General features: G+C 50.5%; 1 long non-coding RNA gene and 1 other non-coding gene across 4 annotated transcripts; one reads left to right on the forward strand and one right to left on the reverse strand.

Annotated features, from left to right (window-relative positions):
- The first annotated feature begins 340 nt into the window (after positions 1-340).
- LOC141421896 (U1 spliceosomal RNA) lies at positions 341-504 on the forward strand. The gene has a single exon (XR_012446586.1). It is a non-coding gene; the product is annotated as a U1 spliceosomal RNA (small nuclear RNA).
- A 409-nt stretch (positions 505-913) lies between these two features.
- LOC141421469 (uncharacterized) lies at positions 914-7,746 on the reverse strand. Of its 3 annotated transcripts, XR_012445993.1 has the most exons (5): positions 7,541-7,746; positions 7,213-7,356; positions 5,159-7,106; positions 3,655-4,937; positions 914-2,791 (listed from the first exon to the last, which is right to left on the reverse strand). It is a non-coding gene; the product is annotated as an uncharacterized lncRNA (long non-coding RNA). The 3 variants fall into 3 exon arrangements; XR_012445992.1 differs by having other exon boundaries at positions 3,655-7,106; XR_012445994.1 differs by lacking the exon at positions 7,213-7,356 and having other exon boundaries at positions 3,655-5,380.
- Between the last annotated feature and the right edge of the window lie 3,676 nt (positions 7,747-11,422).

Raw genomic sequence — 11,422 nt, forward strand, 5'->3', positions numbered from 1 at the left:
GGCTCCTGCCTCCTCTGTCTTCCTCTGTATCATTGGGCCTGCCTTCTCCGGAAAAGCCTCAGATTGCAGAAAGGGTTTAAGCCACACACAGTGAACAGGTACATGTGAGCACTACTGTAAGGAAACACACATTTGGCAACAGAAAGCAAATGTGGGGCTGCCTTGGATGATGGGAGGCTGTTCTCCAATGTGGTCAAAAAATTCTAGACTTTCCAGGCATTGGTGGCTTCCTCCTGTAATCCTAGCTACTTTCAGGAGGCAGAGAGCAGAAGGATCATGGTTCAAAGCCAGACCCAGGCAAGTAGTTCATGAGACCCTAGCTCAAAAAAACCCTTCACATATACTTACCTGGCAGGGGAGACACCATGATCACAAAGGTGGTTTTCCCAGGGCAAGGCTTAACCATTGCACTCCGGATATGCTGACCCCTGTGATTTCCCCAAATGTGGGAAACTCGACTGCATAATTTGTGGTAGTGGGGGACTGCGTTCGCGCTCTCCCCTGTAAAAAAAAAAAAAAACCCTTCACAAAAAATGGCTGGTGTAGTGGCTCAAGGTGTAGGCCCTGAGTTCAAACCAGCACCATAAAAAGAGAGAGAGAGCAAGAGAGGGAGGGAGAGGGAGAGAGAGACCCTATCTTGAAAATACCGAACACTTGGAGGTGTGGCTGAAGTGGTAGAGCTCCTGCTTGGCAAGAAAATACCGAACACAAAAACGGAGCTGGCAGAGTTGCTCAAGCGGTAGAGCCACTCAGGGACTAGCAAGCATGAGGCCTTGAGTCCAAATCCCAGTACTGCCAAAAAATATTCAGGTCTGGGTCCAATCCCAACTCTGTAAAAGGCCCCATCACATGTCTCTCATCTCAGTTTTCTCATCTGTAACATGGGGACAGGGTACCTGACCTGAAGGTCATTGTGAGGCTTAATAAAACAAGTACAAAAAAGTGCTGTAGCCTTGGCATATAGTGCATGTTCGGTGCACAGAAATTACTTTCTACCACAATTATGATCACAAGTTCTGTTCCTTTCCAAGATCCTTTCCCACTGTCCTGGGTTGGTGGGTGTTTCAGGTTCATGTTGGAAGGGGCCCACATTCAGTGTTTGGGACTGAGCAAGGAGAGACTGGCAGGCAGAAGAACAGGGGGACACCAGGAACCTTGTCTTCCTCACAGCAGGTCTGGAACAGGTCTGGTGAAAGTATGCACACTTTATATATGACAAAGTACATTGATGCATAACTCACATACCATAAATTAACTCTTTTAATTAATTAATAGTTTATTTTGGTGCTGGGGATAGAACCTGGGAAATCGAGCACATTAAGCACGCATTCTACCACTAAGCTGTACCCCAGCCCCAGAATGTACCATTTTAAACTGACAACAAAGCTGGGCATGGTGAGATACACCTATAATGCTAGAACTCCAGAGGCTGAGGTAAGAAGATCATAAGTTTGAGGCTAGCCTGAGCTACAGAGCAAGGCCTTCTCTCAAAATAAAATTTAAAAGCAGGGTTGGGGATGTCCTGGGTTCCATCCCCAGCACAACAAAAATAAATCAAGTGTGCAATTAAGTGGTTTTTAGTATATTCACAAAGTTGTACAACCGTCACCACTATCTAATTCCAGAGTCTACGGCCATACCATCCTGAATGTGCCCAATCTCGCCTAATTCCAGAAAGAACCCCTGTTCTAGTAGTCCGCCCCTTTTTCCCCAGTCCTTGGCAACCCTTTACTTTCTGTCTCTATGGATTTGCCTGTTCTGCACAATTCATAGAAAATAGCATTGCATAGAATGGGTATCTTTTCTGGCTTCTTTTCACTTAGCATAATGTTTAGTTTTTCTTTCTTTTTTTCTTTTTCTTTCCAAATTTTTATTTTTGAAATAAGGTCTCGTTATGTAGCTCAGGCTGGCCTCAAACTCAAAATTCCTTTTCCTTAGCCTCCTGAGTAATCTCAGGGAGCTAAGATTACAAGCACTGGCCACCATACCCAAATAGCATAATGTTCTCAAGGTTTAGCCACATTGTGGCCTGTATCAGTACTTAATTTCTTTTTATGGCTGGCTGGATAGACCGCATTTTGTTTATTCATTCAACAACTGATGGACTTTTGGGTTGTTTGTCATTTTGACTGTTATGAATACTGCTGCTAACAGACACTTATGTACAGGTTTTTGTGTGGATGTATGTTTCATTTCTCTTACAAATATATCTAGAGTGAAATTACTGGGCCATTTGGTAGAAAGAGTATCATTTAAAGTAACCAAAAGTATGCACATATGAATAAAATTAACCAAAAAAAGTCAAAGAAGTAAAAGTAACTAATTTCTTTTCTTTTTGTGGGGGAGGGTAGTACTTAAACTCAGAGCCTACACCTTGAGTCACTCCACAAGCCTTTTTTTGTGACGGGTTTGTTTAAGGTAGGGTCTCACGAATCATTTGCCCAGGCTGGCTTTAAACCCTGGTCCTCCTGATCTCTGCCTCCTGAGTAGCTAGGATTACAGGCGTGAGCCACCAGGGCCTGGCTTAAAAGTGACTAAATATTAAAGGCTTGAAGACAATGTAAGTTAGGTGTATTTCCCCTGAGTCAGAAAGTATGCATTGAGAGCACAGAGAGGCTCAAAACACAGCCTCAAGTGTTACCTCCTGAAGCAATAGTGTAGATCCAGGGAGCAGCACACACCAGCCTGACTTCTGAGGAGCCCCACCAACTCTATCTTTCCCCTATTCCTGAGGATTCTGCTGGTGGAGACTTCCCGGCATGGGCTGTGCTTCCAAAAATCTTCTTCTCATCTTAAAAATAAAGGAACCTCCCACGTGTGGGAGGGAAGAGACATGAGTGGGATGTGGTCCTAGCCTCCAGCAGATTCTGACCTGCCCATTCCCTTCCATCTCCTCCAGCAGGAGGACGACAGCCACCTCTGTGGGAAGAGTTCAGCCTGGGTCTTGTAGGATGAACTGGGTCATGCTCAGCTGAGCTGAGCCCCAGAGTGTCCACTCAGGGACAGGGCACTTCCCACTACACTAGACCTTCTTCCCTAAGACCCTGTGACCTGAGGGGCTTCCATAATTGCATGTCCATCTGTCCATGACTCAGGCTGTGTCTAGGAGGAGTGGAAGGGTATGGATGGTTCTTTAGGGGCAAAGAAGTTAAACTGAGTCTCCTACAAGGGAGACAAGGGAGAGTTTTGAGGGAGGACTGGGGGATGGGCAGTGAGAGGACAAAGCCAGGTTGGTCAGAAGCCAGGTAAGAGATCTTTGTGCAGGAGGAAACCAGGAGGACGCCCCACCCCCCAGCATGGGGCTGTAGGAAAAGCCCAAGCTTTCCTTGTGGCTCAGGTTGTTGTCACTCAGTCCAGAACACAGGATCAGATGGGAAGAGATGGCAACAGGAAGGGAAGGCACACCAGGGAAAGAACAGCTAGACCCAGGGTGAGACAGAGACCTGCAGCATGTGGCAGGAAGGATGGGCTGCTGGGCTCAGGAAACTGATCCCAGGAGCACAGGCCACCACATAGGTAAAGCACAGGCCACACACACTTGGGGCCACATGCACAAAGGTCATGCTCCTAGCTGGAGCCTGGAGATGCCAGGTGCCTCTGTCAACCCCAGGTACCAGGCTGCAAAACCTGGACCTGCATCTTGGAACTGCTTACCTTAGCATATCCTTGCTCTTGGTGGCAACATTCAGTAAGGTGTGTCCTGGTGGTCTCCCCCATCACCAATAGCATTCTGCTCTGTGGGCTTTCATCCTCACCCTGGTCTTCCACAGGTATAGAACTCAGTAGGGATGCCTGTGGACCGAGCACTGCCTCACAACGTGACTTTCTCTGCCTGAGACAGTCACAGATGCTGAGGAGGAACCTGCCAGGCTGGACCTTATCTGAGCATGTGCCAGGGTGTGGCTACACAACAGGAAAGCTTCAGAAATGAGGAGGTCCAGGGTCCTGCCCACTGGCCTGCCCCAGTGAGGCACTTTGTTCCCAGAAGGAGGCTTTGCCTGAAGGGGTTGCTCTTCATCCAGACCCCTCTGAGAACAGGGAGCCAAACCATGCATGGCTCAAGCGATGCTGCAAACATCACTTGATGTGCAAACACATGAACATCAGTCACGGCCATCACAGTGGCTCCCACAGCTGCCCCGCACACACCTGGGGGTTATTGTTTCATTGACAAGTGGTTCCACTAACCAGCCAGTGTCAAGGGGCTGTGCCCAGAGAGGATGGTACCTATCTAGCAGCTGGTCAGAGCCAGTCACAGGCATGGAGTTGTGTGCTCAGAAGTCCAGCCATGTACAACAGGGAGGGCAGAAAGTGACCTAGGACTGGGACCCAGAATAAGGCTGTAGACCTGAGGGGCAGACACAGGGTTTGATGGACAGAGGCCAATAAGGCTGGTGTCAGAGATCCCAGGTTGGAGAGAATGTGAAAGAGTTCTGTGCTCAGCTGCAGAGCAGGGACCCACCTGGTCAGCCCCTCTCACCTCACATCTGGTTTGTTCCTTGGGGCTGGGCTGGAGTCAACTAGGGAGTGGGAAAGGGCCAGCCAGTGGTTCTAGTGACCTGGAGCAGTGAGCCAGGCCAGGCCTGAGAGTATCCACAAAGGTCAGAGGCTCAGTTTGGTGTCCCATGTATGCACCTCTGGTCAGCCTCCTGACTATTCCGACAAGCCAGGTCATTCCTGTGAGGTCCTCTGAGGCCAGCCCTGGAGCAGCGGGGGAGGATGGGGGAGGATTGGGGTTGGCAGATGAGGAACCTCCATCTGGGCAAGACAGTGCTGCCACCTCCTACCTGTGAAACATCCTTCCCTTCTTAAGGGTAGTTCAAGTGTTGGAGACAAAGACTGGAACAGGTGAAAAGGAGATCAGAGTTTACCCTGTGGGCAATCGGGAGCCAGAAGCGTTTCAGGATGGCCTCATCAGACTTGGGTTGGGCAGGCCACTGTGTGGACAGTTGAGAAGAGTGCAATGGGGACAGGAAGCCCAGTGAGTGCTACTGATGTCCAGGATGAGGTGCGTAGGGGCCAGGGCTGGCAGGGACCAGGCAGATACAGCAAAGGAGCTGGAGTCCAGGGAAAGCTAAGGCCTCTGGCATGAACCCCAGGACACCTAACAGGAAGCCTAGAATGGATCTTGCAACCCTGGGTCTCTGGGGCCCCCTACCTTTTCCTGGGAGACCTAGCAGATGGGGTGCCGCATAGACTCCTAGAGCCCTTTTTGAAGAGTGACCTGCTGCCAGACTGCTTGCTGTAGACAACTAGACAGCCGAGCTCCAGGTGAGGCAGGCTGCAGGACACATAGCCATTTCCTCAGGATGCCCCACACGCTGACCTTAAAAGTCACCTTTAACTGCAGCTCCTGGAGCCTTCTGGAACTAGATCCCACCTGTAATTAAACAGACCTGGTTTAAGGTCCCTTGCTTGGCTCCTGGCCCTCTGATGCTGGTCTATTTCCTTGTGTTCTTGTTCAAGTTTGCTGCCCTCCCTGGGCCTCTGCTTCTTCATCTGTAAACTGAAAGAGGCTGAAAGGTCTCTGAGGTCCTTCCTTACCCTCACCTCTCTGCTGAGAGCCAGGCCCTTTGCAGAGCCATGGGGTCACAGAAGGTGCAGACAGAGGGGAAAGACAGACATGTGCAGGGAAGGTGGTTCATGTGACTATGGGGACACCAGAACAGAACAGGGGCTTTAGGCTGGAATGGGGCAAAGCTGGAGTTTCCACCACCTCCTCTCCCTTAGGGAATCTTCAGCCCGCACCACCACCCCCCCTCCGCACGCACTGGGCTGGCTCTTGCCCACAGGCAGGGTTGATGAGCTGATTAAGTTATCATTAGGAGCAGCTACCAGGATGTAACTACCAATAGGCGTGAGTTCCAGAGGCCTGACATGCTGGAGCCTGCCACCCGGGTTTTGAAGTAAGTCTCCTTATCACCAGCCCACAAATGAGGAGACTGAGTATTAAAAGTTGCTGACAGTGAGTGGCTATGCAGGGTGGGGTCGGAGTGTAGGCCCTGGGGGCCTAGGATGGGCAGGGGGCCAAGGACCTCTCTCTGCAGCCTTGGGCAGTCAGACATCCCCATTCTGAGCCTTGAGGCAGTCCAGTCCTGGAGCTCCTCAAGAGTGAAGCCCCACAAACACACTCAAGAAAGGGTTGCTCAGGCCCAGCCTGCACACGTCCCTCTAGCCTGCACTGTTTGGAGCAGGACAGGTGGGCCAGGATGAGTCCCCTAACCTGGGTGAGTGAGGGACAGCTACATGGAGGAGGGAGTGCCTGAGCTGGGCTTTGAAGGCCAAGTTGATTTCAACTAGAGAAGATGGGTGCCAGGGCATCCTGGAGTCAAGCAACAGCAGGCATGACGGCTGGGGGTAGGGGAGGATGACAGTTGAGAAAGTGACAAGGGGGGCAGGGCCAGCCCTGGGAGACAGAATGGAAGGTCACTGGGACCAAAAGCCAGGGGCAGGGAAGAACAGGGTACAGGCCCCTCAATAACAGGATTCCTTGGGTCCCTGGAGATCATTTCTGTGTAGGCTCTGAAGCAGACCCTAGAAGGGCCTGAGCAGGGTGACCATCTCCTGGATCACACCCCACTTTGCCTGCAAGACCAGCACTCCTGGGGCTGCACTGTAACTCAACTAGAATCAAACCCGTCAGTGGCAGCCAGGAGGGTACAGGGCAGGGAAGACAGTTTTGAGGCCCAGGGTCCTGCTGCAGGGGGGCCAAGGAGTCAGCTCCCTCCTTGGCCTCTCCTCGCAGCGGGCCAGTGGAGGATCCTACGCCCCTCTAAGGAGGGAGACGTGGAGTCTGACAGCTGTCGGATGGATTGCTCTCCTTGGCCAGCAGCCCAGAGCCAGAGCCTGCAGCCCCAGTATGACCAAGTCCTCAGCCTGCCTCCTTGGCACTGCCTGGCACACCAGTCTGCTGGCCCTGGGCCAGGCAGCTTTGATGGTAGAACTGCCGGCACAGGTCAGGAAACACCCAGGATGAAGGTGGAGCTGGGGCTGCGTAGACCCTAGCCCAGTGCTGCTGTGTGACCTCAGGTGGCAGGGTGGGAGCATCCTGGGGCCTCGGTGCCCTCATCGTCAAGTGAGGTGAGAGCAGCACCCACTTCAAAAGGCTGAGTGAAAGACAAAGAAGGCTGCATGTGTAAAACACCCTCTGGGCTCACAGCAGGAAGGAAGAGCAGGTGGTATGAGGTGCATGCCTTAGAACATGTCAATTACCTGACAAGTCTATGCAGCCTTCCAGAAGGTCAAAAGGCAGGCAGGAAATGCCCAGAAAGCTTCCAAAAAGGGTGCAGGCCATGCAGAACCCTTCCAGTGTCCTCCAACAGTGGCCTGCTTCTCCTCCACACACAGCCCCACCTCCTGCAAAGCCTACTGTGAGTCTCCTGGCCCCCTTGGGTCCTGCCACGCATCCCCAGGCTTTGGAGGCAGGGTCAGCTTTGGCACTCAGGTTAGGCATGACCTGAGACCTGCACCGTCTTATCCTGGGGCCTGAGAGTCCCTCTGCATCTCATGCTCAACCTGCAGGCCTCAGGACACATCTTACCCTTTTTGAGGTGCTGCCTCCAGGCTGCTTCCTCTGGGATGAGAGAGACAAGCGTTGGTTCTGGAAGACTCCAGGAAAAAGAAGTAAGTTCCAAGTTCACATCGACAGCCCAAAACGTACTTGGCAGGTAGCCTGGCCCCACCCCTTTGCCCTAATTGCAGGAAATGAACCACAGCCTCCCAGCAGAAGGCTTGCAGAGCTGGCACTCCCAGTAGAAGGCTTGCAGGACTGGCACTCCCCATCGTTACCTCATATCCAGGGGCATATGAACTGTCAGAGTCACAGGCTTTGTGGTCAGTGGCTCAGGTTCAAGTCCCCACCCTTCCACTTAGCAGCTATGTGGCCTGAGGCAAGTTGCTTAACCTCTCTGATTCTGTTCATTCACCTAAGGAGTTAGATTAACAATTGCAGTGTCTTCCTCTGGGGAAGGATTTACCAAGTTGGTAACCGGCCTGGAAAGGAGCCTGGCCTCCAGTCAGGGTTAACAAACCACCTACAGGAGGAGGAGGGAACCAGGGCTGAGAAAGGCAAGGAGCCTGGTTACAGTGGACAGGAGGCAACTGCTTCCCAGAACTCTACAGCAGTGAGAACCAGTAAATCCAAGAGGACAGAGGCAGGGAGGAGATAGGGCATGGAAGAACAGAATACAGTTGAAAGGCAAAAGGCAGCTGGAAGAGACTGAGCATGTCTGAGGATGCTGTAACCCATGTGCCTGCAAATTGCACCAGTGGGGAGAAAGCTCATGTGCTCTTGCATTACCTCACTCACCTGTTCACACATTCATTCACCCATTCATTCATTCATTCACCTATCATTCATTCATGGTGGTACTGGGGGTTGAACTCAGGGCCTTGCACTTGCTAAGCAGGCTCTCTCTACCACTTGAGCTATGCCTCCAGGCCTGCTTTAGTTATTTTCAGATAGGGTCTCATGTTTTTTTCCCCTGGATCTTGATCCTCTTACCTTCTTCTTTGAGTAGTTGAAATTACAGGCATGTACCACCACACCCAGCTTACTGATGGGGGGGGGTACTCTAGCTGGTCCTGAACCTTGAGTCTCCCTATCTCCACCTCCTAAGTAGCTGGGATTACAGATGTAAGTCACTGCACCTAGCCCTCCGTGCAGTATATTTATCAAGCATTTGCCTGTGCTGTCCTGGGTGCTTGGGAGATGCCTGCGTCATGTCCCAGAGGTGAGGATAGACATGAAACAACATGTAGGCTGTCAACTGGATTGCCCCCTCTGTTTGTGCAGAGACCTGACCCAGGGGCAGAGGGAGCTCGTACCAGGATGGCTTCATTGATCAGCCTGCTTGCAAAGGGCCCTGTTCAGGAGGGTCCGCCTCAGGCTTGTGTTCGGATGCTGCATCTTCACAATTTGTTCTTTGAATTTGTGTTTTGTAAGCAACACCCAGTGGGATCCTGCAGTGTGCCCCTGGGGTCAGAGCTTGTCTCATGAATGGTTTCTCACTAGCTCCCAGACTTTCTGGGGACAGCTGTCTGTTGCCTGCTCTGCTTCTGGCTGGTGGGTGGCCCAGGCTGCATCATAGCCACACACACAGCCCAGCTCAGCCACTGCTGCCAACTGTGGGGACCTACATGTGAGTGTGGGAGTCACAGACAGGCACACGTGCTCCATGGCATCTCAAGGGAGGACATGGAAGTGGCCATCTGACCCCAGGCTGACAGAGCCATAGTGTGGCAGGTGGGTGCCTTGGACCTTCTGTCCAGGACTGAGTGCTTCTAGGCACAGAGGCTGTAACCCTTGGGGTTATGCATGGGAAGGAGAAGCAGGATTCCCTGCCCTGCTGGTGAGATGCTTGGCAACCCATGGTTTCCTGAGTACCTCAGGCACCTGTCAGAGTCTGCACATTCATGGCAAGCATTCCTGTGCTCTGGAGTGCACCGTTAAATAGCAAGTAAACACCATCATGACAGGTTAGGAGGGAGAAAGGGAAGAATTTTGTATATTAGTACATTTAATGGCACTCCCCCCTTAAATGAGGAGTACCGCACTTTCATTTTGTAGCTTATTTAACTGGCCCTAGTCATGTGGGATCTGAGAGACGAGCAAGTGCAAAGGTCCTGAGAGGAGTGTGGCTGGAGCAGAGTAAAACAGTGGGGAGAATTGCTAGGGATGAGGTGAGAGAGGGAGAAGTGGAGGTGGCATATTGTACCAAGCCTGTAGGCAACAGAGGGACCTGACTTTCACCAGGTAAGATGCAAAGCCCTTGGAAATTTTGAGCAAGGAAGGAAATGACCTTACTTCTTTTAAGAAGTGCACTGGTAAGTGGGTAGCAAAGTCAGAAGAATCCGGAGGTTTGGGTAGTAGGTGATCCAAAGAAGCAATTGTCTTAGTCAGCTGTCTGTGGCATAGCAAACTACCTGAATCTGGGTCCTTCAGAAAGTAAGGAGGTTTAAAAATAAAAATAGAAAGAAAAAAAAAGAAAGTTTATTTGGTTCACAACTCTGGTGGCTAGTGGGCCCAAACATCATGGTGTTAGTGACATGGCGAGGGACCCCTGGCTACATCACTTCATGATGGAGAGGGAGAAAAGGATCAGCCAAGGGCAGAAGAGGACAGACACGTGGTGCCTTGATCAATATCCCCCCTTTTTAAATGCATATTAATTGTACAAAATAGTGTATTTCATTGTGACATTTTCATGGATGCAGATATTGTTCTTTGGTCATATTTACCACCATTGCTCTCTCTTCTTTCCTCTTCCCCCTTCACTGGTCCCATTCTCCTTCACAAATAGTCTCCCTGTTACTTTCATGTCTTTTTTTGTTGTTGTTCTCTAGGTTCTGGGGTTAAGGGCATGGCTCGTCTGCCTAGCAAGTATGAGGCTCTGAGTTCAAATCCCAGTACCTCCAAAAAATAAAAAATAAATAGGGGCCTTTGATTCCTGGCTGGAATTAAAGAATAGCAGCTACTATAAAAAATAAAATAAATAAATTTAGATTCTGTCTAGGAGAGAAAATGTGTAATATTTGTCTTTCTGAGTCTGGCTATTTTCACCTAACATGTTGATCTATAGTTCCATTCATTTTCCTACATGCAAAATGATTTCATTCTTCTTTGTGGATGCGAATACTCCATTGTGTGTATGCATCAGATTTTTCGTCCATTCATCAGTTGATGGGCACCTGGCCAATTCCAGACCTTGGCCATTGTGAACAGTGCTGCTGTAAACACCAATGTGCAGGTGTCTCTATGGTATACTGACTTACATTTCTTTGGATATATACCCAGGAGTGGGATAGCAGGGTCATATGGCAGTTCCAGTTTTAGATTTTTGAGGAACCTCCAAACTGATTTCCACAGTTGCTGCACTAATTTGCATTCCTACCAACAGTGTATAAGGACCCCTCCTGTCCCACCATCTCCCACCCCATCTTCACCTGTACTTGTATTTGTTTCCTTGACAATAGGGTGACTTCACAACATAACAACCCACTCTCTGGGAACCAACCTGTCCTGTGGGACCTATCAGTCCCTTCTGAGGACAGCACCCATGGCCTTATTACCTTGCCCTAGGCCCCATCTGTAAAAGGTTCCACTCCGCTACCATTTCCAGCATGAGAAACTTGAGGGACACACTCAAACTTCACCCAAACCACAGTGGGGACGGCTGGCTTGGCCTGTAGTGATAGCACTGGATTGGAATGAACTGTGATGTAATATTTTGAAGGTACAGCAGAAACAATTTCCTGGATAGAGGGCGTGAGATGAAGGGACCCAAAGATGACTCCCAGGTTTTTGTTCCAAACACGAGGAAAGATGAGGGTGCTCTGGACTGATAGGATAGAGGCTGTGAAAGAAGCACGGGTGCTGTAACAACAATGCACACTCTCTTACAATTCTGACACCATGTGTCTG

This window comes from Castor canadensis, chromosome 3, assembly GCF_047511655.1.
Source record: "Castor canadensis chromosome 3, mCasCan1.hap1v2, whole genome shotgun sequence".
Classification (NCBI taxonomy): domain Eukaryota; kingdom Metazoa; phylum Chordata; class Mammalia; order Rodentia; family Castoridae; genus Castor; species Castor canadensis.